At 43.3% G+C, this 27,425-nt stretch overlaps 1 long non-coding RNA gene and 1 pseudogene across 1 annotated transcript in view; both read right to left on the bottom strand.

The window, feature by feature from the left end:
• The window catches only part of LOC145713349 (vomeronasal type-1 receptor 90-like), a 37,901-nt pseudogene extending 29,153 nt beyond the window's left edge, over positions 1–8,748 (bottom strand).
• LOC144614857 (uncharacterized) overlaps positions 1–27,425 on the bottom strand; it is a 715,444-nt gene that overhangs the window by 544,981 nt on the left and 143,038 nt on the right. The window lies entirely within an intron of this gene.

Raw genomic sequence — 27,425 nt, 5'->3', positions numbered from 1 at the left:
GTCTCAGCATCCTAGATGTGGTGGGCGAAACACCTGGCTACAGAAACAGGGGCTGCTGAACCAGACTAGCCTGTTATTCCCAGTAAACTAGAGGCACAAGACATAGGAGAGAAGGAGGTGTGGGGTGAATCACAGTGCACAGAAATTGACTCCTGTGAACACAGAAAAAGTATCTCTGAGTGCTGTCCTAGGCCATGGACACTTAGTGCAGTCTGTGTCTGTTGTGACTCGAAAAGATGCAGCCACCTCTGCTCTGTTGACCAATCTTATGAGATCCCCAAGCCAAATCTCATGAGATGTCAGGCCAAATATAGCCAGAAGGAGGCAGGCATGAGAACTCCTTAGTGTAGTCACCTTTATGAAGTGTAAATAGGCAGGTTGAGACACTCCTGGTTTGTGGAGTGCTACCAACACCCAGGGTCCCACAAACAACCCAAAGCCACCACCAAAAGGATATGAGGTCCCTGGCTCATACTTTCCAACTCATCCAGCATTCTAAGAGCAGTGGGGGTAAGAACCACCACTAAAATAGGGAAGACTTGGCCTGGTGGCCCTTTATTTCTGTGAAGCTAGAGGGGATTGAAATGGGAGGTGAGGATGCATAGAGGAAAGGAAAGTGCGCAGGACCTGGCTCCTCTGAACACACAATAAGCCCTCATGATTCTCCCAGGCTATGGAACCTTCAGGGGAGTCTGTGTTTCTTCTAATCTCAGAGCAATGGGCCAACTCTGTCCTGTTGATAGATGTCATGAGATCTAGGGGCAAATATCATGAGATCTTAGGTCAAATATGTAGAGATCTCGGGCCAAATCTTACAGGAAGTTGCGGCAGCCACAACCTCCTTGCCTAGCCCCGGTTTGTGCAGGGGAATTAGGGAGGGTTGTAATATTCCTGGACCGGGGACACCTAGGAAAACATGGGGTCCCACAATAGCCCCCTCCATGTCACCAGCACCAAGACACAAGGGGGCTCCTTTGAACTTCTTCTGTCTCTCAGCGTTCTCACTACCCAGAGATCATGACCTGAACAGAAACAAAGAGTGGGGTGCTTAAGTGTAAGTGAACATAGATATATGTAATTCTTTCAATTTAACTGGCTAACTGTGCTGGAGTTTCAATATTTACACTATACTTACAGTCAAGTGGTTTAAAGAGTTTTCGTACTTGAAAACAATTTTAAGAGGCACTTAATTGATTTCTCAACCACCAATCGTTTAATTCATACTGTCATATATCTTAATGTAATGTCGTTAAAATTTTTAATGTTTATTTATTTTTGAGACAGAGGGAGACAAAGTGTGAGTGGGGGAGGGGCAGAAAGAGAGTGAGACACAGAATCTGAAACAGGCTCCATGCTCTGAGATATCAGCACAGAGCCCGATGCGGGGCTCGAACTCACGAACCATGAGATCATGATCTGAGATGAAGTCGGACACTCAACTGACTCAGCCACCCAGGCGCCTCGATACTGTCATATATCTTAATACTATATGTCTGTAAGCTCACTAATTCTTATTTTTAACTTATTGTTTTACTAATTCTTCTATTTAAAAGTTAATGATCATTCACTTAAAATATTCATATATATTCATTAAACGTCATATTCATTAATATGTATAAATCACACACAAACACACACATAGATTTTTACTCTTCTTATTTCCTTCATAAATGTTTACTGGAGGGAGAAAATTTTCCTTCAGCTCAGGAATTACCTTTTGTATATTTTGTGGTGCATATCTAGGGATGCATTTTCTATGTTTTGTGGGACATAGTTTCTCACAGATCATTATTTAAAAACCCTTGCCTTTAAAACACGGAATGAGTGTAAAGGCAGATATTTTAGGCACTCTAGACCTGGCTGATAACATGCTCCCATGTGGATTTCTTTGTTCCCTTTCCCCTTTATCACACCTTGTGCCATTGGTTGTGGAAGTACCTGATAACCTCAGGAGGGAGACGGGACAAAATGGAGGAACTCTGGGTTCCTGAAAGACCATATGAAGAAGTTTAGTCTCCAATCTAAACACGCACCCAGCACTGTCATGTGAGGAAATCTATGGGGACAAGCTATTGAAATTTGGCGCGTTCTCTGGTAATTCAGCATAACTTAATATACCTACAAAATGTTAACCTTCAAGATAACTTATAAATCAGTCTAGTTCCATTAAAATTGGCTGTTTCACTCAGTAGGGCGTGAGACTCTTGATCTTGGAGTGTGATTTTACACCCCAAGTTAGGAGTGTAGTAGACTGAAAAAATATAAAATAAAATATGTATTGAAAAATGACCCAAGTAAATCAGGCTATAATGACTGGGCTGCTAAATGGTGGGATGGATCCCCTTACCTCTTCATTCAGCCACTGGGAATGAACATCTGAGCATTCAGATAGTGCCAGTGCTGGTAAGGAAGCCAGGCCTTCCCTCTAGAAGCTCAAGATCTAGACAGGAAGATGGAAAGAACATGAAAGAAAAATGTGAATGACATGAGCAATGACTCCATAGAAAAAAATCAAGGTGCTAAACAGGGTCCTGAGCTCCACCAGGTGAGGGTCTGACAAGTCTGTGCTGAGGAAACATTAATACCTCCTGCAGCAGTGCAAGAATGAGTCAGCCCTGCACAAATCCGAGTATATGCAGCCTGGCAGAAGGCACAGTGGTGCAGACCCTCGGAGGCAGAGGTCGGTGTTGTCAGGGTGGACATGTGAAAGGATACCAGGGAGACCAGAAAGAGCTGGGGAAGAGAGCAGAGAGGGAGGGTGAGGAGGGCCAGGGCCTGGGGCAGGAGGACATTTTCAGTACTCTGCTCTAGTGCTGTGTGACAATATTCCCTCACCCTTAATGGCTTCCCCATAAACTTACCATCTCACAGGCCCAGGGGACCGGGAATTCAGCAGTGCTCTGCTGAGGGCTCTTGCCAGAGCCTCTCAGGACATTGGGGCTGCTATCATTACTGAGACAGAACCTGCTTCACTCAACCCCTGAGCTCACTTCAGGGTGGTGGCAGGATTCAGTCCACATTGAATGCCTTAGTTCTTCCCTGTCTGTTGTTGTCTCTCAGGGCTAGGTTGTGTGTACTGTCTGTGTCATTACTCAACACAGGGTGTTGTTCCCCAGTGTGAGGATCTGAGAGACAACACAGAGAGTGACAGTGTGCACGTGGCAGTGTCATAGACTTTTTATCACCAAAACTTTGGTGGTTTGGGGGTCACATTGCCATCTTCTTTGGAACAGAAATGAAACACTAAGTCCATACCACACTCCAAGGAGGAAATTACACAAGGATGTGTTTACAGGATGTGAGGATCCCAGGGAGCCACTGAGAGGAGGAGAAAGTGAAGACCCTGCCAGGGTCAGTGCCTTGCCCAGAACCAAAGACTGGTAAAAAGTCCGAACCAGGCATGAACCCAACTCCATGTCCTCAACATGGGGACCTTGTCTTGACCCAGGTTTTCTGAGGGGGCTCTGGAAAATGTTGTGTCACTGTAACTGTGTGCAGACATGGAGGTGGCATGGGGGTGAGGCTGAAGAGGAGTGTAACAGGAGGCATTCCAGCATGTTCTTCTCTGAGGAGCACTCCAGGCTATGGCAACCCACTGAGTACAACCCTGACCCCACTGTACCCAGTGGAGTGGGAGGGAATGGCTCATGGCACACAACTACAAAGTCTAGGTAAATTCAGTTCTGTCCTATTAGACCACAACTGCAATCCCATCTGTAGGGATCACTTTAGAAATTAGAGAACCTAAGCTCTTAAGAAAATTTTGGCCATCCTTCCCTAGGTGGGGATGTTATCTTCTGGGACTCCAGAAAATGAGCACCGGTAAACACACATACATGCACATACACACACTTGCATGCACACACGTAGGCACACACGTATGCACACTTGGGATCAGAGGAGCAGCAGAATCAGAGGAGGCGAGAAGTTGAAGTAAATATGGTTGGATAAATTTCCAATGGGTGACACCACTCCTCCAATTTCACAGGTATCATCCCACATATGCTTGAGGACATCCTAAGGAAGTACATGCTAGAATTATATCCATTGGGCAAAAAATACATGGACCATCCCTGAGAAGCACAATCGCGAATCTGGGACCAGAAGGAGGTAAGAATGAAGAGTTATGTCTCAACCCAGATATGCCAGAAGAGAAATGTGTGGACCAGAGTGATACCTTGAAAATCTTTCATTTCCCTGGACAGGCCATGTTGATATCGGTCTAATGTGTATATTATAAAAATACCCAAATGAAATATTCAATATCCCATTTATGCTAATCTATTAGACAATAAAGTATGAAGTTCTTAAAAGTTTTCTATAAGTGACGTTTAAGTAGTAAAATTAAGATTTAAATAATGAGGACAGGCACCAAGGTGGCTCAATCGTTTGAGTTTCCGAGTTGAATTTGGCTCAGGTCATGATCTCATGGTTCTTGAGATCAAGACCCAAGTCAGGCTCTGCAATGACAGCTTGAAGCCCTGGTCAGAATTCTCCTTCTCGCTCTTTCCAAATAAATAAATATGAAAAAAAAAATAAATACGGAGAAAAAATTTATATTCTTCAAAGAAATAATTGCCTATAAGACATGGTGTCATATTCACAGTCCTTTTGCTTTGATTGTAGCAGGTGTCTGTGTTTGTGTCTACGAGTGATGTGACAGGTTGGGCGTGTAAGGATCCAGGACTATGGTCTTGTAGTACGTGATGTCCCCACAGTGGGCAGGCACAGTCCTGTCCCCTTCTTCATTCTCAGTGGCCACACATCATCATTTACTCTGCGTTTCCAGAAGCTGAATGACTGAGCCCATTCCAATATTTTGGCTCTCATCATTGTACAAAAGGGTACATCTGTACCACAAATCTTTCTTTCTTTAGGCATGTACACCGAGCACAACTTTTGGAACATTATTTATATCCATTGTTCGGGTGCTGCTTCCACTTTCAAATATCTACAGACTCTTTATACATTGGGGCCTTATGTGAAAAGCAGGGACCCCTGGGACTGAGCGGATACCTGAAGAAATAGGAGGACAAGCCAGCACTGAGGCCATCAGGGTACCTAGGAGTGACCCATGGGGCAGGAAAGAAACCACACTCCCTCATTCTGACCTTCTGCACAGCATCCCTGACCCCATGTCCTGGAACACACTCATCCAGGCCCCGTCCCATGATAAAACCTAGCCACCTGTGCACCTCCTGTTCCATAGCTCTACTTCTCGGTAGAGCAACCAGTCCCTGCTTTCAGACCGTGGAGGATGCAGACTGGGCCACTGCTGTCTGCTTGCTGGCCCTCCACCCAGGCTGGGTCCCTTACTCTCAGGAAAGTACCTGTAAGTGCAGGTCAGGTCAATGAGTTAAAGACCATGACCTGAATGTGTTCATCCTGAGGATTGAGTGACAACAGCAAGACCCACTTGAACCTCGGCAAGGAAGAGAGTCCTTTACAAAGCACATCAGGAGCTCAAGGAGACTGCAGGATGGAGACTCAGTCAAGGGTTTGATACCGAGTAAAGCCCCTCCACCCTTCAGGCTCCTCCAGCAGTGACGCCCTGCACCTGCCAGCCCCATCTGGGGAGCAGTGTCCTTGTCATGAGCAGCTACACGACACCCTCTGCTGACCACAAGACACACCTCAGTCTAAACACTGAGTTTTTGGATTCGACACCAGAAGCCAAAGGTACAAAGGAAAAATAAAGAAGTGGGACTACATGAAACTAAAAAAAATGAGTTCTGCACAGCAAAAATATCTTCAAAGGAATGAAAAGGCAACATAGTTAATGGGAGAAAATACTTGCAAACTACATACATGGTAAAGGGTTAATACACAAAAGATATGAAGAACTCCTACAGGACAACAATGCAAAAGCAAAGAGCAATGATGAAACTGGCAGAGTCCTGAAGAGGCATTTTTCCAATGAAGACATGCAGATGGCCACCACATACATGAAGAGATGTTCAATGTCACTCCACATTAGGGAAATAAAAAGCCAAAGCCAAAGAGATATCACCTGAAACCTGTCTGAATGATCTTATCAAAAAGGCAAGAAATTACAAGCGTTGGGTAAACTGTGGAGGAAAGCAAATCATTGTGCACTGTTGGTGGGATTGGAACTTGGTGCAGCAGCAGTCGAAAACAATATAAAATTTCTTCAAAAAATTCAAACTAGAACATCCATATGATCCAGCAATTTCCCTCAATAACCCCCCTAGGTATTGCTCAGAACACATGAAATCACTAACTCCCCAAAATACCTTCACACCTGTATTAAGACACATTGGTTTTAATAGCGTGGAGGGCATTATGCTAAGTGAAATACATCACACAGAGAAAGACAAATACTAAATGCTCACACATATATGTAGAAAATGTAACAAAAATAAGAAAACAAAATACAAAAATCCTCAAAACATAATAAAACAAACTCATAAATACGTAAAGATGATTGCAAAGGTGAGGAGCAGGAAGGAGGGAAATAGACAAAAGACATAAAGGGCAAAAGACATCAGCAAATAAAAAAAGACCATGTCAACAGGGAAATAGTAAATATGACTTCAATAGCTCAAATTCTAGCTTCTTCTATTTCAAAGACCTTAGTTCATTCCATTACATTCACCAGGCCTACCTGAATAATAAGGAATTATGATGACTCAGAAGTTTTTGAAAGATGATTTCTTTACTTAGTATTTCATATCAAAGAGGACAGAGTGCTTAGATTACTAGCTATGTCAGATTTTCAATTATTTTTATGGTTTATTGAAGTATCATTATATCACAAAAATCCCCTTAGATCTAAGTGGACACTCTCATCAGTCAACCTATGTACATACCACTAAAACAGTACAATAAAGATAAGGTACATTGTCCATCGCACAACAGTGAGTTTTTCCTCCTTGTTGTAGCGAGCATTTTGTGATGAAAACATTTCGGGTATCGAGCACATGTATCAAATTCCATGCGATGGGATATGAAGAATATAGCAATCATGGTAATCATGAAAATAACAATATTCAAGATAATCATAATCTCCTTAATTCCTGAGAGAGACAACTCACCCCCCACCCCCCAAGGACAAAACAGATGCTTAGGAGCAGCTGCTGCTGAAAGTGGCCTACACCACACCATGTTACTGAAAACCTAAAGTACCAGTCATCTTGATATGTAAGTTTGTGAAAGCCTCTGCTCTTAGGCTTTTGCTTTCAGTGAGGTCATGGTGCTGCCTTCAGGGTGTTTTCAACCTTTGAGACAAGATTGGAACAGTCTATTGAATTGAGATATTCCCATGCAACAAAACAGTGTCTTTGGAAAGAACTGGGACCGTATCGTGGTCCAGACTACATACAGTCCACAGCACCACACACACACACACACACACACACACACACACACACACACCAACAACATGGGAGAGGGAGAACCCATGGAATGAAAGAGCATTTGCTCAAGAGCTGATTTTAGAAGGAGGCTGAGAGGTGAGCCCTGCCTGCTGACATACACATGCACTGTTTTCTAGGGACATGGTGGTCTCAGAGTCAATTCTCCCTCGTGCTGCCTGGTGAGTCCCAGAGGAGATGTGATTCCTAAGGTATGAAACTCTTGGAACACAGGATGAATGCAAGAGAGGAGGCGCTCCACAGAAACATGAAGCACCACGCCCCCCAGATATGAAGAACAAAACCGAAAAGTCTGCCTGGAACAAGGAGCCTTTCCATCCACTTTCCTTGTGAGATTGCGAAGAAGACGTTCCCACCGAACATTTCCCAAAGATTATTTTGTGCTGAATCCCAAAAACCCAGTCCTCTCCAGCACACAACTCCAAGTATGAAAGAGTCTGGACCACCCTCTAAAAGAACGAAGCTCCACTTGTTCATCGCCCATTTGCTTTGAGTTCATCGATTGAATGCAAATTGCCTTCAGAAATGAAGAACTCAAAGGGAGTTGCACAACCCCTAATTCAGACTCCATACCCCATAGTCCCATTAACTCCCATGTTAGAGGACTGCCTTTAGCCAAAAGCGGGGTGGGATCTCCCTGCCCCATCAGAGGGTGCACCCTTGCTACCAGGGGCGGGGTGGGGCAGGGCAGGGGGTGTGGAGGGGGGAGGCAGGAGGCTTGTGTTCACCTGCCGCTTCCACTATAAATGGCTTCAACAAGTTCCCTTGCTGGGCTCCAGCAACTGAAGCCCACCACCCTGACTCTCCCTGGAATGTTTCTCTGCAAACTGAGGTCCCTGCGCTTCATTTTCACAGGTAGGATTGTTTCATCCTGCTCATGACTGTGACTTCCCTGGCTCTGCCTTGACATTGTCCGACAACCGCAGGTCCACGCGTTCTTTCCTTCATTTGTTCACACCTCCACCCTCCAGCCACCAACCCAGTCAGACCTCCAAGGGCACTCAGGGCGTCCCCTCTCTGTACCTGCTCTTCTCCCCACCACCGGAGCCTAACCCTCTACTCCATCTCGGACCCTCCTCCTCCAGGGAACCAGGGTACAACCCATAAAGGTCACTCCTATGACCACAGCCAGAAAGGAGCCCAAGAAGAACCCCGTAGCATGAGGGAGGGGGGTGGGGATGAAAGGGGAAGACAGAGAGGGGCAGGGGGAAGTCCACATGGCACCTTGTCACTAGGATCCCTACCTTGGCAGCACCGCGACTGAGGCAGGTCCTGGAGGGAGGCTGTGGGTCTCAGCTGTTCCACCTTTAGGCTTCTCCAGATGGTCTTTTGGGGGCACCTGGGGGCATCGCATCATGCTCAGCCCCTGGCAGTGTTGGTGCTTCAGGAGCGCAGCTGCAGCTGAGAGGCGCCTTTGGGAGCACATCCAGGGACTTGGCCTCTGCCTCCCGGAGCAGCAGGAGCAGCAGGGCTGCCACCCTCCGGGGCTGGAGGCTCATGGCTCCCAGTCCTCCCTGCAAGTGCCCCGCTACCGTTACCTCCACAGCTACCTGGACACAGGTGCCAGGCAACAGCCATGTCCCTGGTGGGAGAGTGGGGTGGGCGAAAGCCCCTGGCTGGCAGAGAGACTTGGGAGCTTGGGGTGGCAGGTGGTCTGGGAGCCAGGATGCACAGCACAGCTGCACCCTCAGCTGCATCCCTCACCGGGCTCCGCCCCTGACCCATGCACCTATGCGCACCAGTGGGCTCACTCCTGCACACCTCTTGTATCCAGGATCCAATTCCCTCCCCGCCTCCCCCACCCCCTGCAGGGGACACAGCTGCTGGGCGCGAGGGTCTGCAACACCGCACCTCTGTGTGCCCACCAGATGATATGGCCGCCTGCCCACCAGCCTGACGGCCAGGAGCCAGAGAGAGGACTCCAGAGACCAGGCTAGTGGGAGAGGGACTGTCAGGTGTCTCATCCCCAGGTGGAGACCTCCCTGTCATCCCTGAAGAGACCCAGGAAGGTTTTGAAAAGCTGGTTTCACAGGGAGGTGGCTGTACATGAACCTAGTGCTCCCTCTTGCATCCTAGGCCTCTGTGTTTGTTCCTCAGTCTCCCTCAGGTTCCTGCTAACTGTGGACATCTGCAGCTGTGCACCCTCCCCACTCGTGACCCATGACTGAAAGGGCAGCCCTGAGGGACAGGGAGACACACTGGGAATACGAGACTCCTTCCACCTCCCTTCTGCTTGAAATGTCGGTGCTTTTCAGCTCTGCATGCCCTTCCCATGGCTCTACCTGGACTACACCACCCTGCCATCGCTGACTTTGTCATGTCCTTCAACTCTGTGGAACTGCATTTCCACCTCCACTACCTCCCAACCCCCATGTTTTCTTCACAGTGTGCCTCGGATCCCAACTCATCCGTGCGATTTTTCTTTTCTTTTTTTTCAATTTATTTTCATGTTTATTTATTTTGGTGACAGAGAGAGACAGGGCATCCACGTGCAATTTTTCAACAAGCATCTATTGAACGTGTAAGGTGTACCAGACCCTGATCTGGCGGGCCAGTGTGCAGAGGTGGGCAAGAAAACTTATGCCTGAGGTTTCAAGGGTAGCCACAGGACTACCATACAGGGTGAGGAGGAGTAGAGAGACCAAGTAGTCAAGGGTTTATACGAAAGGAGCATCAAAGGCACGAACCTACGCAGCACTGGAAGGAGAACAGGGAGTCATGGAAATATAGATCATCAAAGGTTAGTCCCAATCTCCAGCCTTCATCACATGTCCTCAACTGAGGACTTGAAAATAGGCACCCCCAGACTGGACAGGTTAGAAGCAGGACTTACAGGAAAAGCACAAAACTCGTCTGTGGACTTCATGGTTATGGTAAGGGCACCATCACACAAGCCCACCAAGGGACTCTGGACTCTGGCAACTTGGACATACTGTGTACAATGAGGACCTGTTAGGACTCTTTCAAGTGCACAAGTGAAGAGAAAACTAAGCCTCAAGCCTAGGAGAATAGAGATGCAAAACCTTTCTCCCCCCAGGGGCAATGTAAATGATCTCATGCTATACAAAAGCCCATGACCTCTGCTAGCATTAAAAACTTTACCAGTTTTCTGCCTCATTTATCAGTCTCATCCCAGAAGTGGACTCCTGCTTCATTGGCTCTATACACAGCATTTGCCTGCATTCTCCTTGGAAGCAGCTTCCTACCTACCAGAACCCTGACGTGTGTCTCCATGTCATGGCACATATTGAAATGTAAGTGAATGATGTTTCCATTTCATTTTGAACCTTAGGCTGATGCCTCCCTCCTGGCTCTGCATCTCCACTGAGAAGACTGTTTAGCTGAGTTTACTTTGTGTGTGTGTATGTGTGTGTGTGTGTGTGTGTGTGTGTGTACATATATATGTATATATGTTCTTTATCACTGTGTAGGGCTCCCTAGTGTGGATGGAATGCTTTGTTTATCCATTCGAGGGACATTTTGTTTGCTTTCAGTGGTTTGGCTATTACACATTACCCTGCAGTGAACATTTGTGCTCAGTGTTCTGTGGGATTTTAAGTTTAATTCTCTGGGATAAATAACTGTCCAGGAATCTGACCGCTAGGTTGTAGGGTTTATGTTCAGCTATCAAACTGTCTTACCGGAGTGGCTGTACTATTTACTTTCCCACCAGCAATGCATGAGAGAACCGCCTCTTTCCAACATTTTATCTTTTCACTGTGTTAGTTGAACCAGCTCTTCTAACAGGCTGGGAGTGATTACTCAGTTGTCATTTGTATTTACCTCATGGCTAGTGATGTAGAACATTTTCTCATGTGCTTATGCCACCTGTATGTTGTCTTTGCTGAAATGTTTCTTCATGTATTTTGTCCATTTCCCATTTGGAAAATGTTTTCCTTATTATTTTTTGTTATTTTTTGTTGCATTCTGAAATTTTTTATACTGTGTATATACAAGTTCTTTGTCACATGTGTGGTTTGCAAACATGTTCGCCTAGTGTATAGCTTGCATTTTTATCATATTAACAGGATTTTTTTAATGTTTATTATTTTTTTGACAGAGAGAGACAGAGTGCAAGTTGGGGAGGGGCAGAGAGAGAGGGAGACACAGAACCTGAAGCAGGCTCCAGGCTCTGAGCTGTCAGCACAGAGACTGATGTAGGGTTCGAACACATGAACAAGGAGATCTTGACCTGAGTTAAAGTCGGACACTTAATGGACTGAGCCACGCAGGTGCCCCTACATTATTTTCAATATAATTTACATTATAGTATTATCATTATAATTAATTATATTTATTATTTATATAATTAATACAATTGTAATATATGTTATATTGTTAGCTAACAAACAGGGTCTTTAAAAGAGCATAATGTTCTCTCTCTCTGACCCTCCCCCATTCATGTTCTGTCTCTCTGTCTCAAAAATAAATAAACGTTAAAAAAAAATTTAAAAATGGGGCACCTGGGTGGCTCAGTCGGTTAAGCGTCCAACTTCAGCTCAGGTCATGATCTTGCGGTTCGTGAGTTCAAGCCCCGGGTCGGGCTCTGTGCTGACAGCTCAGAGCCTGGAGCCTGTTTCAGCTTCTGTGTCTCCATCTTTCTCTCTGACCCACCCCCGTTCGTGTTCTGTCTCTCTCTGTCTCTCTGTCTAAATAAATAAACGTTAAAAAAAATTTAAAAAAAAAGAGCAAAATGTTTTAACCTTGATAAAGTCCAATTCACCATGTATTTTAGTTCCTGAATCTTGCTTTATTGAAATGTGTAAAAATGCACTAAGTTTAAGCCAATGGATAAATATCCATAATGCACTTTCTTACAGTTTCTAGGGTAGAAATCCAACAAGGGCACCAGTGTGGTCACGTTCTGGGGAGACTCATCTTCTTGGCTTGCAGATGGCCACCTTCTGGCTTTGTGCTCACATGACCTCTCTCTGTATGTGTGCATGGAGAGAGTGTGCCAGCTCTCTGGCATCTCTCCTTGTAAGCATGCTAACCTCATCATGAGGGTCCTAAACTTGTGACCTAACATAACCTCATTACCTTCCAAGTCCCCACATGCAAGTTTATGGGGATAGAACTGGAAAATTGTGAATGGGGTGGGAGCATAGTGTAGTCCATAGCATGTTTCTTGGTGGACTTCTTGAGGTTTCAACTCTTTGGTATTTACTCATTTTCTTAGATCATTAGGTTCACATCTTTTGTCAAATTTGGCAAATCAGCCATGATTTCCTGAAACAATTTTTTTTTATTTTTCTCTTGAAATATATTTTTAGTCCCTACTTTTTTATATTTTCTCCTTCTGAGACTCCTGTGACATAAATATTAGGTTTTATTCTTTGTGTTGTCTGTGTATATGTTTGTATTTTAAAAATTGTAGTCATTATACTTTTCAGTTGTAATTGTCCATTATGTACTTCTTTACACCTTTCTTCATTTCCTGAGACTTATTCTCATTTGTTTCAAACACTTTTGTAATTGCTTGGCAAAGCATTTTTTTAATGATGTCTCCTTTCAAATCCATTGGGAATCCTAACTCCTAGGTTATCATTGGCTTTGGGGGTCTGTGAATTGTGTGACATATTAAAGATGACATTTCTCTGGGGTTTATTTGGCGAGTGTTCTTAATTATTCATCTTTCATATTTAGGGTGTGTCATAAGACTCTGGATGTTCTTAAACATGGTGTGTTAGCAAGTGGTGGGTCAATAAGACTGTGACTAGCAAATGTAGCCCCAGTTCTGTGCCTAAACCAGAAGGAGCACAGTGAGCCCTGGCCAGACACAGCTGGGAAGATACAGGGCAACCTGTGTGGAAAGTCACATCATCATGGCTTTCTTCTCTACAGGCAACGATGAGTGCATAAGGTAGCTAAAACACATTGTTTGCCAAATGTATTTCCAAAGATGGAAGGATAAGTACTTGTAAAGACCAAAAGTCTGGTTGACAGTTGGAATTATTGAGGAAAAGTGTGTTCTGTGTGTTGAGGGCATTTGAGAAGTTTAGTTTATTCTAGTAGAAGTAGGTAATTATGGGTTTTAATGGGATGGTTGTCATTGATGTTGGGCTTGCTCAAAACTTACATCAAATTGGCTCCTCTTACTGGTGTCTTTAGCCTAAATATCATCCCTCCCAAGACCTGCCAAAGGCAGCCAGGTCAGATAGAGGAGTGAGCCCTGAACTGGTGTGCTGACTTGTGTGAGACATGACACATCCACTGTAGCCACACTTCCTGAATGCCTGCTTGGGAATGAACTTTGCCTCATGCCCACCACCACAGTGGAGTTACAGAGGAACATGCTGGTGGTCAGCTCATCTGGCAACCTCAAGGCCAGTCCCTCCCTCTCTCTGCATAAACTTGGGACAGGAGTGGTGTCCTCTGACATTCACCTTGGCACTCCATAGGAGATGTGGAACACTCACTATTAATTACAGGACCCGGGGTCTCATGTTCTTCCTTCAGGCATACACCCAAGAACATTTCCATCCCTAGTCCAGCCTTTTCTGGGGAGCACGGCCCATGTGCCTGTTTCCTGACAGGTTAATTCTTCCTCTCTTTAGGCAAAACCAGCATCTTCACTTACACTGGAGAACACAGCAACACAGAATGGCTGGAATAAGTTGACTTTTCAGATAACCCCAGTTAGACAGGATGAGGGGAATGTCCTTGTACCTCCCAATGTATGGATCAGTCATTTCAACCCAAATATGTCCCTACCAGAACTTTCCCCAATATTACATCAGTCTGGCCACAAAGATGGGGGAGCTCATTCATTATGGGCTAAGTAAAACATATCTTTGGGAAGGTTTTTTTTTGTTTTTGTTTTTTGTATTTTTCCAAAATTAACCCTGACCCTTACTTGCAAGGAGTCATTTTCCTGAAATGGAAGTGACGTCTATAACCACTTCTCAAAGTCAGATACTTCAGCTCCATATGGGAAACCTGAAGATGAGTTCAGCTTGTTCGTGCTGCACGCCCCTCAGTGTGGCAGCAATGGGAGGACCAGACTGAAGGGTGGAGGACCGGAGGGGCTGAGACAGGTACAGTTGAGCAATGGCCCCGATAGACTCACCAGAAACAGGGTTGTGAGGGTGTCACAGGACAGTGAAGCTGAAGGTGGACCATGATTGCATTGTAGAAACCTTTGTAGACATCTTTCTTCTCTGAAAATGGAGAATGGAAATCTATAGAGATGTTCCCCTTCAGCAAATGGCTCACGAACCATGAGATCAAGACCTGAAGCCGACGTCGGACGCTTAACTGAGAGAACCACCCAGGTGCCCCTAAAATGTAAACATCATTAATCACAATCCACTGTGATTTATTTTAGGAATGCATGGGTGGTTCACAATTCACAGGTAAAACAATTTTATAAATCATACTTAAAAAGATGAAGGGTAAATACCATATGATCATCTCTATAGATGCAGACAAAGCATTTGACAAAATACATCATCTGTTCATTTTAACAACTCAACAAAGTGCGTTTAGAAAGTATATACCTTGGGGCACCTGGGTGGCTCAGTCAGTTAAGCGTCCGACTTCGGCTCAGGTCATGATCTCACAGTTCGTGAGTTCGAGCCCCACTTCGGGCTCTATGCTGACAGCTCAGAGCCTGGAGCCTGCTTCACATTCTGTGTCTCCCTCTCTCCCTGCCCCTTCCCTGCTCATGCTCTGTCTCTCTCTGTCTCAAAAATAAATAAACATTAAAAAAATTTTAAAAAAGAAAGTATATATCTCAACATGAAAAAGGCCATGTATAAAAATAAAACATGCTAACATACTCAATGGTGACAAAGTGAAAACCTTTCCTCTATGATCAGGAAGGAAGTACAAATATCTACTTTCACCATCTTTGTTCAACATAATACAAAAAAGTGGTAAACATAGCAATAGGACAAGAAAAAAGAAAGAAAAGTCATCCAACATGGTAAGTGAGAATGGAAACTTACTATTTGCAGATGATATGATACTATATAAAAACATGATATGATACTATATAAAAAACCTTAATTAATCTACCAATAAACCACTGGAATTGAAAATTAATTCAATAAATTTATACAATACACAATTATTATGCAGGAGTCTGTTCATTTCTATACTCGTGATGAAGTAGCAGAAAGATAAAAAATCTCGTCTATAATTGCTCCAAAAAGAAATTATAGCTGAAGACTTCTATAATCTGAGACATCCAAATCCAAAAGATAAAGAGAAACCCCATCAAATTCAACAAAACAAGCCAAAATCAAATACATATTGTAATACAATTTGTAAAATATAGAGATAATAAAAACATTCTGAAAGTAGAAGAAAAAAGAAGTCCAAATTATAAGGAAAGACAAATGATGTTAACATCAGACTTCCCCCACAGAAACCAGGCCAGCAGAAAGGAGTGGCATGATATATTCAACACACTGAATGAGAGAAATGTGTAGCTGAGAATACTCTATACATGAAGGCTGTCATTCAGAATAGCAGAGATAAATAGTTTCCCTGACAAACAATACTATATTGGTTCATGACCATTAAACCAGACCTTCAAGAAATAGTAAAAGGGAATTCTTTGAGTGAGAAAGACAAAAACAACAAAGACTAGAAGGAAAAAGAGAAAATCTCCATAAGCAATGACAAAACAAACATGGCAGTAAATTAATAACTGTCAATAGTCACTCTGAATGTAGACTACATGCTCCAATCAAGAGACATAGGGTGTCAGAATGCATAAGGAAAACAACACCCGTGAATATGCTGCCTTTAAGAGAATCACTTCATACCTAAAGACACCTGCACCCTGAAGTGAAGGGATGGAGAGATATTTATCATGAAAATGGATGTCAAAAGAAAGCCAGAGGAACAATACTTACATTAGAGAAACTAGATTTTAAACCAAAGGCTTACAAGAGATGAATAAGGTCGTTCTATCATAATATAGAGGTCTAATTAACAAAAAGATCGAACAATTGTAAATATTTATGCCCAAATTGGAACACTCAAATACACAGAACAGTAACAAATACACAGGAAGTCGTTAATAGTATTAACAGATGTTAATGGCACAATTACAGCTGTGGACAAATAATCTAAGCAGAAATCAACAAGGTAATAATAGCTATGAAAGACACACTGGACCAGATGGATTTAGCTGATATAGTCAGAACTATCCATATTAAAGAAGCAGACTACACAGTCTTTTCAAGTGCACATGGGACATTCTCCAGGGAGGATCACATACTAGGTCACAAATAAGGTCTCAATAAGTGCAAAAAGATTTAGATAATACTATGATTATTTTCTAACCACAATGCTATGAAACTGGAAGTCAGCCACAATATTTTTTTTTGAAAAACCACAAATACATGAATGTTAAACAACATACTGCTAAAGAATAAATGGGCCAAATTAGAAATTTAAAAACATAATGAAAAATATATGGAAACAAATAATAATGAGAACACAGCAGTCTAAAACCTTTGGGGGGCACCTGGGTGGCTCAGTCGATTGAGCATCTGACTTCGGCTCAAGTCATGATCTCACAGTTCATGGGTTCGAGCCCTGCATCAGGCTCTGTGCTGACCACTTGCTCAGAGCCTGGAGCCTGCTTCAGATTCTGTGTCTCCTTCTCTCTCTGCCCCTCCCCCACTCATGCTTTGTCTCACTCTGTTTCTCAAAAAAACTAAATAAATGTAAAAAATAAATAAATAAACCTTTGGGATGCACCAAAAGCAGTCACAAGAATGAATGATGAGTTGAGGTGCCTGGGTGGCTGAGTTGGTTAAGCATCTGACTTCAGATCAGGTTGTGATCTTGCTGTTCATGAGTTTGAGCCCTTCATCTGGTTCTCTGCTGCCAAGCTCAGAGCCTGGAGTCTGCTTCAGATTCTATGTCTCCCTCTCTCTCTGTCCCTCCCCTACTCACTCCTCTGTCTCTTTGTCAAAAGTAAATAAGAATTAATTTTTTTTAAAAAAAGAATGAATGATGAGTGATTTTAGCATCTTTCCATGTGTCTGTTAGCTATCTCTATATCTTCTTCAGAAAATGGCTATTACTGCCTTGTGACCATTTTTAAGTTGATTATTTGTTTTCTGGTGCTCATTTTTATAAGTTTTTTTTTTTTAATCCATTTTGGATACTAACCATTTATCAGGTATGATGTTGGCAATGACTTCTCCCATTCTAAAGGTTGCCTTTTAGTTTTGTTGATAATTTAGTTCACTGTTCAGAAACATTTTATATACATGAATTCCCAATACTCTATTTTTCTTTTATCTCCCTAGCAAAAGAGGCATGTCTATTATGAAGTTGCTTCCAGAGGGGAAGATGGCGGTGTGGGAGGACACCGGGCTTACCACGTGCTGCTGATCGCTTAGATTCCACCCACATCTGCCTAAATAACCCAGAAAACTGCCAAAAGACTAGCAGAATGGAATCTCTGGAGCCAAGTATAGACAAGAGGCCCACAGAAGAGGGTATGAAGGGCAGAGAGGTGGTGCGCACTACGCGGATTGGCGGGAGGGAGACAGGGCAGTGGAGGGGCAGCCCGCCCTGCAAGGCAGAGCCCCCAAATTCTGGCTTGCAAAAGTGGAGGGGCTGGACTCTGTGAGTTCTGACAGCCAGTGGGACTTAACATCTGGAATGTTAAAAGTCAACAGCTCTGCTCTCAGAGAGCAGGGAGGGTGAGAGGACTCCAGGAGGGAGAGTTGTTGAGCCCAGGAAGACAGAGCTCAGCTCAGCAGGGAACAAAGGCACTGGCAAGTGCAATTTCCCTCTCCCATCCCCCAGCTGAAATTCCAAAGGGAACCAGTTTCCATCACCGAACTTGCTTGCAGCGGGCAAATGCCCAATGTTGTGCTTCTATGGATCCATCTCTCTGACTGGCCTGTCTCCCTCATGGTGCTCTAGGGCCCCTCCCGCAGGGGACCACCGGTGGCAAAGCTAGCTAAGCCTGACCCTCCAGCCCTTGTGCACCTCGTAGATCCACCCCTTCTAATACGCCCTTGGCCAGTTCCCATCAAAGCAGCACCACAAGCCTGGCAGTGTGGATGTAGCCCAGACAAGGGCCACACTACTCCACAGTGAGTCCTGCCCCTGGGAGAGGGGAAGATAAGGTACACACAAGTCTGACTGTGGCCCAAGCAGTGGGCTGGGGGCAGACATCGGGTCTGACTGTGGCCCTGCCCACCAACACAAGTTACTCCAGACAGCACAGGGGAAGTGGCTGTAGTTTGGAGTCAACTCAGGGACTACCCAAAGTGATGAAATGGAAGAATTCTTCTCAAAAGAAACCCCGAGGAAGTAGCAACAGCTAACAAATTGATCAAAAACGATTTAAGCAATATAACGGAAAAATAATTTAGAATAATAGTCATAAAATTAATCACTGGCACTGAAAAAAGCATAGAGGTCAGCAAAGAATCTATTGCTACAGAGATCAAGGGACTAGGAAATAGAAGGATCTAAACAATACTATAAATGAGATGCAAAATAAAATAGAGTTGGCCATAGCACGGATTGAAGAGCCAGAGGGGACAATAGGTGAATTAGAAGATATAATTATGGAAAAAGAGAAAGCTGAGAAAAAGACAGATAAAAAAAATCCAGGAGTATGAGGGGAGAATTAGAGCACTAAGTGATGCAATCAAACGGAACAATATCCATATCATAGGAGTTCCAGAAGAAGAAGAAGAGAGCTACCCCAGGTAGCTACCCCACAGCTCCAGGGGAAGGTGGGGAGTAAAGGTGCTCCCTCCTGTACCTTCTAGTGCCTTCTCCTAGCAGGCTCCAGCCTTGTAGCCAGGCCTGGGCCCTTCCTGAATGTTCATACCTACTTCATTCAGGGAGTGGAGCGATCCAGGACTGCCTGGAAGCACCTCAGTGCCAGGCAGTGCCAACAGCTCCCTGATGGGTGTGAGATTCTAATTACCACCTTGTGGCTTGAGGCCGTTGCCTTCCTCAGCCCTGTGAGCAGTGGCTCCTCTTCTAACCCAGGTAATTTTCCTTGTAAAGGTTGGGTTGTGCTCCGCCCACCACGTGTTCTTAGGGTGAGCCACAAAATCTGTGGGGTGCTGGCCCTGGGAGGGCACAGGCCTACTACCGGGCATTCTAGGGACAATTCCTGGATCTGTGCACAGCAAACCCCAATAATGCGAGAGGTTATGGGTCATCTCAGAGGATTGTTGCCATGCTCAAATAAGCAAATGTATGCAAACTTTTAATTTTCATGTAAGTTGTTATGGACTAAAATGCTGCCACAGGGTTAATACTGTAAATGCTAGCTGTCACTATTGTTGGGTTTTAAATTGTAATTTTCTTAGATCCAAGTTGCCCCAAAGCAGCTAGAAGACCTCCTGAGCATGCTGTCCAGAGCCACATGATGGAGCATCTTGCCTTCAGTCCCTAACACCCCTGGGGGCAGGCAGGGGACAGCCTGTTACTTTCAGTATACAGGTGAAGAAGCTGGGGCTCGTGCAGGGGATGTCCTCATCCCCAGGGGACACTGCTCAGGTTCTTCCAGCCTGCCTGAGTGACCCTAACATCTACCAATGCAGCTTCTGTGTGAGGGGCTGGGGGGGGGGTGCATGTGTACAAACCCCACCCTCCCTTGCTCCCTCCAGGACTTTCAGGCTCTGAAGCCAAATAAAGCACCAAAGCTCTCTCAGAGCATGTGGCCTGGACAAGGGATACGAAACAGGGTTTCTTCTCTCCCAAATTCAGAGGGCTGGCATCTATGGGAAAATCCCTAACTCTGCTCACCAAGTAGATGCAGGTACACACACAGCTTACCTGACTCTGCATACAGCCCACACTGACCCCTGCTGCGTGCTGACTCTGCCACTGTGAGCAGAGCCCACGGAAGGCCAGCCCTCATCAGCAGTACCCTTCCTCCCTTGAGGACGTACCAGTCCTGGGTGGGCAGAGGGCCCAACGGGGCACCTGTCTCCTCCTCTACAGTCCATAGGACCCACCTGGAACACACCCAGACCCACCTGGGCAGGCTTGATCGCCACTGTGTTCCCAGCAGCCAGGCAGTCAGCCATCTTCCAGGAGAGCATCATCAGGGGATAGTTCCAGGGGATGACGATGCCACAGACCCTGTGGTACAAAGAAGTGGGTCTTCGTCTCTCCACTCTGCCTGGGTGCAAGACTGCACCTGCCAGCTGCTTCCTCTCCTCAAGCCTGACCCCTTTTCCATTCCAAGCACCTTGATATGGTGCCCAAGGTCCCCCTGAGAGAGCTCCTCCCTGGCCTTCCAGTCCCTGATGGGGCAGTATGTCTGGCGTGGTAATAGCCCCTCTTCCTGGCAGGGCACAATGCCAGGAAACATGGTTTCTCATTGGAACTGTCAGACCTGCCTAAGGACAGTCCAGTAGGGCATGACACCAGGCAGTGAGGAGTTGACAGCAGGCAGGGCCAGGGAGACGGACAGGGATCACCCAGGTGGGCAGAGAGTATATGGGAGAGAGTTGGAAATGGGTGGGCCAGGAGGAAGTCAGCGAGGGTCCTCTTGGGTGAGTCCAGGGTGTAGTTCCATGGAGAAAAGGAAGCAGTCAGCTGAGGAGGCCTAACAAGGCTTGTCTGCTTTGCATTAAGAGATGGTACCCAGCATCTCTGTGCCCCCTTGGTCCCAGAGAAAGCCTCTGGGGGAGCAGTGTCTCCATCAAAGGGAAGCCCCTCATGGTCCTGGGGGGCCTAATGATGACACGTGTGGTCCCAGCAGCCTGCTTTCCCCTGACTCCTGTAAAACACAGGGTACTATCTTTATCAGTGTCAGACAATTAATGAGCCCGTCCACACAGAGCTCCTCAGGCTACCTAGCTTGTTTTCTTCATCATATTAATGATCATAATCATCACAGAATGTTTCCCAAAAGATGACTTAGGTGAACCCAGGAAGGGGGAAGAGCATGTGTGAAGGCTGAGGTTAGGACAATCTAGGGACCAGCACACCGTTCTGGGAACAACAGGGTACACTCAGGGGTTTGGAGATCCACTCCCCACCCCATGTACACCCAGCATACCCAACAGGATGAGAAAGCGGAGGGAGCACGGTGAGTGTGTCTAGAGAAGAGGGTGAGGTCATCAGGATTGTGGGGGCTCCAAAGGTGAATGGACGTCAGGAAGTCCCACTGTCATGGCTGAACTGTACTCCCCAAAATTCGCAGTTGAAATCCTAACTCCAGAACGTCCTTATTTGGAAGTTAGGCCATCCCAGATGTAATTAGGTAAGACGAGGTCATACTGAAATAGGGTGTGTACCTAACCCAATAGGACTGATGTCCTTCAAAAAACAGAGCCATGTGAACAGACAGACATGCACAAGGAGGATACCAAGTGAACATGAGGGCAGAGATTGGGGAACACCCAAGACTGCCAGTAAGCCACCAGAAGCTGGGGGAGACGCCTGGAGCAGATTCTCCCTCATACCCTCAGAAGAAACCAACACTCTGACACCTGAATCTGGAACTTCCAGCCCCAGAATGCTAAGGCAACGAATGTGTGCTGCTTGGAAGATTAAAAACTGGAAAAGAAAAATTAACCCTCCTAGATTATCTATAAAAAGATGTAAAGTAATGTACCCTAGTTACTAAGCATGCTGTCACAACAGTTAGGATTTAACACAATAAAAGTGTATGGAATATGGGATCAAATAATTCAGCATGTTTAATGGAAAACAGTAACTTATTGTGGCTTGGTTTTCACAGGACATCTTTTAAAAAAATGTTTAGTATCATTTGTATGAATTGGTGAAATGTTTTTTTATCAATGGCAGTCAACATTTTAGCTTTTCTATATATATCAAAATATCATTTAAGTATCAGTCATTGATGTACTGTACTGAGTTGGGGTTTCCTTATTTGTTATTTCATGTGTGTGCATGCATGAAAGGGTCTTCCTTTGTGGCTGTTGTTCTCTAGTTACTATTCAACCTTGAGACCTTTTTCCACAGTACTGAAGATATTTAGTCTAAGTTAAAGGTTTTTCTTTTTTACCCATTTGATAACATCAATCTTGTACTGTTTTACAGTAAACATTTATAATCATATAATTTCAGTCACTTTATTAACTCATCCTATTCAAGATAGATGCACACTTCAAGTATTTTACGAATCTATTACTCATTTTAATTTTCTGACCTCACTATCTCAGGAGCCAGAGGTTAATCAGAATGAGTTATTATGTGGTGTCCCTACTACATAAAAGTATAAATGTTAATAAGTGTATTTTCAGTTGATGTTTTTAACCTTTAATTCCTCAATTTTGAGTCAATACATGGTCATTTCTAACTGCTTAGGTGAAGAAAATGATTACTTTAGGGTCTTTTATAAATCCGGAGTATGGAATGAGGGTAAAATAAGGGGGTTGAAATGCCACTTGGAAATTAGGACTCTAAAACCTTTTTTTTTTTTTTTTTTTTTTTAGAGAAGAAGAAAATGGGAACTGTTGAGAAGGCTTATGGTATAAGCGGTGAAGTTGTGGTGTTTAGAGGGTTGATGAGATAAAATTATATTGTTTGGGATGGATTTCATTTCCCCAATGTGTCTTCTCATCTGCTTTGAACGACTCTGAGTACTCTATACTCATAATTCTGGTGTCTTATCTCATTTAGTGAATTTTATTTCCGGATAATTACATGGAGCTGAAAACTATATATTTTATATTTTGCTTTTTTTCTATGAATAGTCTAGTAGTCCAAGTGATGTGAGGAGAAATCTTTTTTGTCTTCTTTTTTCTTTTGTGATGTTCAAGTAATGTTCTAGGTTGAAATTACTTATGTTCAGCCTTCCATACCTGAAATATAGCATAACTATATATGAATCATAAGTTTTACTTTTAGCATATGCTAAAATTACTCTTACTTGTAAGAGTAAACACCATGGAGAAGAAAAACTGAAGTGAAAGTTATTGTTTGGACTTTTAAAAACTGAGAACAAACTGAGGGTTGATGGGGGACGGGAAGGAGGGGAGGCTGGGTGATGGGCATTGAGGAGGGCTCCTGTTGGGAGGAGCACTGGGTGTTGTTTGGAAACCAATTTGACAATAAATTTCATATTAAAAAAAAGAAAGTTACTGTTTGGGCCACTGAAATTATTTATATTCTAAATAGAGACAACAGAAGGGACACTTCTAAGAAGGATATATTTTCAGCTACCTTATTTTGAAGTTTTATTTGCACATAATTACTTAGACCTCTTATTTTCAGAGGGGCTGTTTTTTCCTACAAAGCCATTTGACATAATTTCTGCTCTGTGAGCTTCAAAATAATTTAAAGCTATCCTTTAATCATAGATTTCAAGGAAAAAGAAGAAAATAAATCATATAATGTAAAAATTAATGTATAACTTTCTTATTATGAACAGGTAATACAACAGACTCATTTGATCAAATTAGAATTACAGAACTTGACCTCTTAAACGGAATTGTGGTTTTATCTTCCACCTAGTACTACACACACACACACACACACACACACACACACACACACCAAAAAGAACTTCTTTGTTACTTTAGCTGACAGGATTCAAGTGCTTATTTAAACAATTTGGGGAGTGGGGGTAAACATATACATGCTTTTGTTCCCAACTTGTATATTGCCAGTCCTTTCTGTTTTCTAAAAAGTATTTTATTGTGATACTTAAATTTTCTTCTTATTCATTAGATCCCATATCCAGAGTCCTTGTCTGTGAGTATAGAAAGGGCTTTTGATTGTTGGTTTCCACTTTTTGGTCTTGAAAGTAGTCCTACAGAAGCTTTCAGCTGAGCTGAATGTCTGCAGAATTATTTGAGGTGTCAGAACATAGTATATATTTCTTTCATGTTGAAAGATCTTTTAATTTATTGAAAGAAAAATTCAAATCATTCAGATAATTAATTTTCAAAAAATGGAGACAATTTGCCTTAAGTTTACATCTTTTTAAGATCTTATTCTACATGAGTATTGGTGCTTTGTAACTTCTGAAAAATGGTACTCTTTAAGATAACGATGTCATTAAATCATTGTTTCATGGTACTTGTCACAAATAACCTTACTTCAAATTGAAACTGGAATCTTATTTCTCATGTTAGCTATTTCTTTGTTGAAAGCACCATAACTTTAGTTAAACGGAATATGAGCTACTTTAGTACTGTTTGTTCGAAAATCATGTATTACGATTTGTTGACGTGTTGATTCATGTAAATTGGGTGCATTGTAATTAGCAGGGAATACTATGAAAAATTATATGCGAACAAACTGGACACCTGGGAAGAAATGGACAAATTCCTAAACACCCACACGCTTCCAAAACTCAATCAGGAGGAAATAGAAAGCTTGAACAGACCCATAACCAGTGAAGAAATTTAATCAGTTGTCAAAAATCTCCCAACAAAGAAGAGTCCAGGACCCGGTGGCTTCCCAGGGAAGTTCTACCAGATGTTTAAAGCAGAGACAACACCTATCCTTCTCAAGCTATTCCAAAAAATAGAAAGGGAAGGAAAACTTCCAGACTCATTCTATGAAGCCAGTATTACTTTGATTCCTAAACGAGACAGAGACCCTTTCGAGACCGTTTACGAGACAGAGTAAAAAAAGAGAACTACAGGCCAATATCCCTGATAAATATGGATGCAAAAATTCTCAATAAGATACTAGCAAATCGAATTCAACAGCATATAAAAAGAATTATTCACCATGATCAAATGGGATTCATTCCTGGGATGCAGGGCTGCTTCAACATTCACAAATCAATCAAAGTGATACATCACATTAATAAAAGAAAAGATAAGAACCATATGATACTGTCAATCGATGCAGAAAAGGCATTTAACAAAATTCAGCAATATTTCTTAATAACAACCCTCGAGAAAGTTGGGATACAAGGAACATACTTAAACATCATAAAAGCCATTTATGAAAAGCCCACAGCTAACAAAATCCTCAATGTTTTTCCCTGAGATCAGGAACACGACAGGGATGTCCCCTCTCACTGTTGTTGTTTAACATAGTGTTGGAAGTTCTAGAATCAACAATCAGACAACAAAAGGAAATCAAAGGCATCAAAATTGGCAAAGATGAAGTCAAGCTTTACTTTTTGCAGATGACATGATATTATACATGGAAAATCCGATAGACTCTACCAGAAGTCTGCTAGAACTGATACATGAATTCAGCAAAGTCGCAGGATACAAAATAAATGTACAGATATCAGTTGCATTCTTATACACTAATAATGAAGCAACAGAAAGACAAATAAAGAAACTGATTCCATTCATAATTGCACCAAGAAGCATAAAATACCTAGGGATAAATCTAACCAAAGATGTAAAAGATCTGTATGCTGAAAACTATAGAAAGCTTATGAAGGAAATTGAAGCAGATATAAAGAATGGAAAAACATTCCATACTCATGGATTGGAGGAATAAATATTGTCAAAATATCAATAAATACTACCGAAAGCACTCTACACTTTCAATGCAATCCCAATCAAAATTGCACCAGCATTCTTCTCGAAACTAGAACAAGCAATCCTAAAATTCATATGGAACCACAAAAGGCCCCGAATAGCCAAAGTAATTTTGAAGAAGAAGACCAAAGCAGGAGGCATCACAATCCCAGACTTTAGCCTCTACTACAAAGCTGTCATCATCAAGACAGCATGGTATTGGCATAAAAACAGACACACAGACCAATGGAATAGAATAGAAACCCCAGAACTAGACCCACAAACGTATGGCCAACTCATCTTTGACAAAGCAGGAAAGAACATCCAATGGAAAAAAGACAGTCTCTTTAACAAATGGTGCTGGGAGAACTGGACAGCAACATGCAGAAGGTTGAAGCTAGACCATTTTCTCACACCATTCACAAAAATAAACTCAAAATGGATAAAGGACCTGACTGTGAGACAGGAAACCATCAAAACCCTAGAGGAGAAAGCAGGAAAAGACCTCTCTGACCTCAGTCGTAGCAATTTCTTACTTGACACATCCCCAAAGGCAAGGGAATTAAAAGCAAAAATGAACTACTGGGACCTTATGAAGATAAAAAGCTTCTGCACAGAAAAGGAAACAACCAACAAAACTAAAAGGCAACCAACGGAATGGGAAAAGATATTTGCAAATGACATATCGGACAAAGGGCTAGTATCCAAAATCTATAAAGAGCTCACCAAAATCCACACCCGAAAAACAAATAACCCAGTGAAGAAATGGGCAGAAAACATAAATAGACACTTCTCTAAAGAAGACATCCGGATGGCCAACAGGCACATGAAAAGATGCTCAATGTCGCTCCTCATCAGGGAAATACAAATCAAAACCACACTCAGATATCACCTCACGCCAGTCAGAGTGGCCAAAATGAACAAATCAGGAAACTATAGATGCTGGCGAGGATGTGGAGAAACGGGAACCCTCTTGCACTGTTGGTGGGAATGCAAATTGGTGCAGCCACTCTAGAAAACAGTGTAGAGGTTCCTCAAAAAATGAAAAGTAGACCTACCCTGTGACCCAGCAATAGCACTGCTAAGAATTTACCCAAGGGATACAGGAGTACTGATGCATAGGGACACTTGTACCCCAATGTTTATTGCAGCACTCTCAACAATAGCCAAATTATGGGAAGAACCTAAATGTCCATCAACTGATGAATGGATAAAGAAATTGTGGTTTGTATACACAATGGAGTATTACGTGGCAATGAGACAGAATGAAATATGGCCCTTTGTAGCAACATGGATGGAACTGGAGAGTGTGATGCTAAGTGAAATAAGCCATACAGAGAAAGACAGATACCATATGTTTTCACTCTTATGTGGATCCTGAGAAACTTAACAGGAACCCATAGGGGAGGCTAAGGAAAACAAAAAACAAACAAAAAAAAAAGAGGTTAGAGTGGGAGAGATCCAAAGCATAAGAGACTCTTAAAAACTGAGAACAAACTGAGGGTTGATGGGGGGGTGGTGGGAGGGAAGGGTCGGCGTGGGTATTGAGGAGGACACCTTTTGGGATGAGCACTGGGTGTTGTATGGAAACCAATTTGACAATAAATTTCAAAAA

The sequence above is a fragment of the Panthera onca genome, chromosome F1, assembly GCF_046562875.1.
Source record: "Panthera onca isolate mPanOnc1 chromosome F1, mPanOnc1 haplotype 2, whole genome shotgun sequence".
NCBI classification, from domain to species: domain Eukaryota; kingdom Metazoa; phylum Chordata; class Mammalia; order Carnivora; family Felidae; genus Panthera; species Panthera onca.
This window is presented reverse-complemented; position numbering and strand designations above follow the sequence as displayed.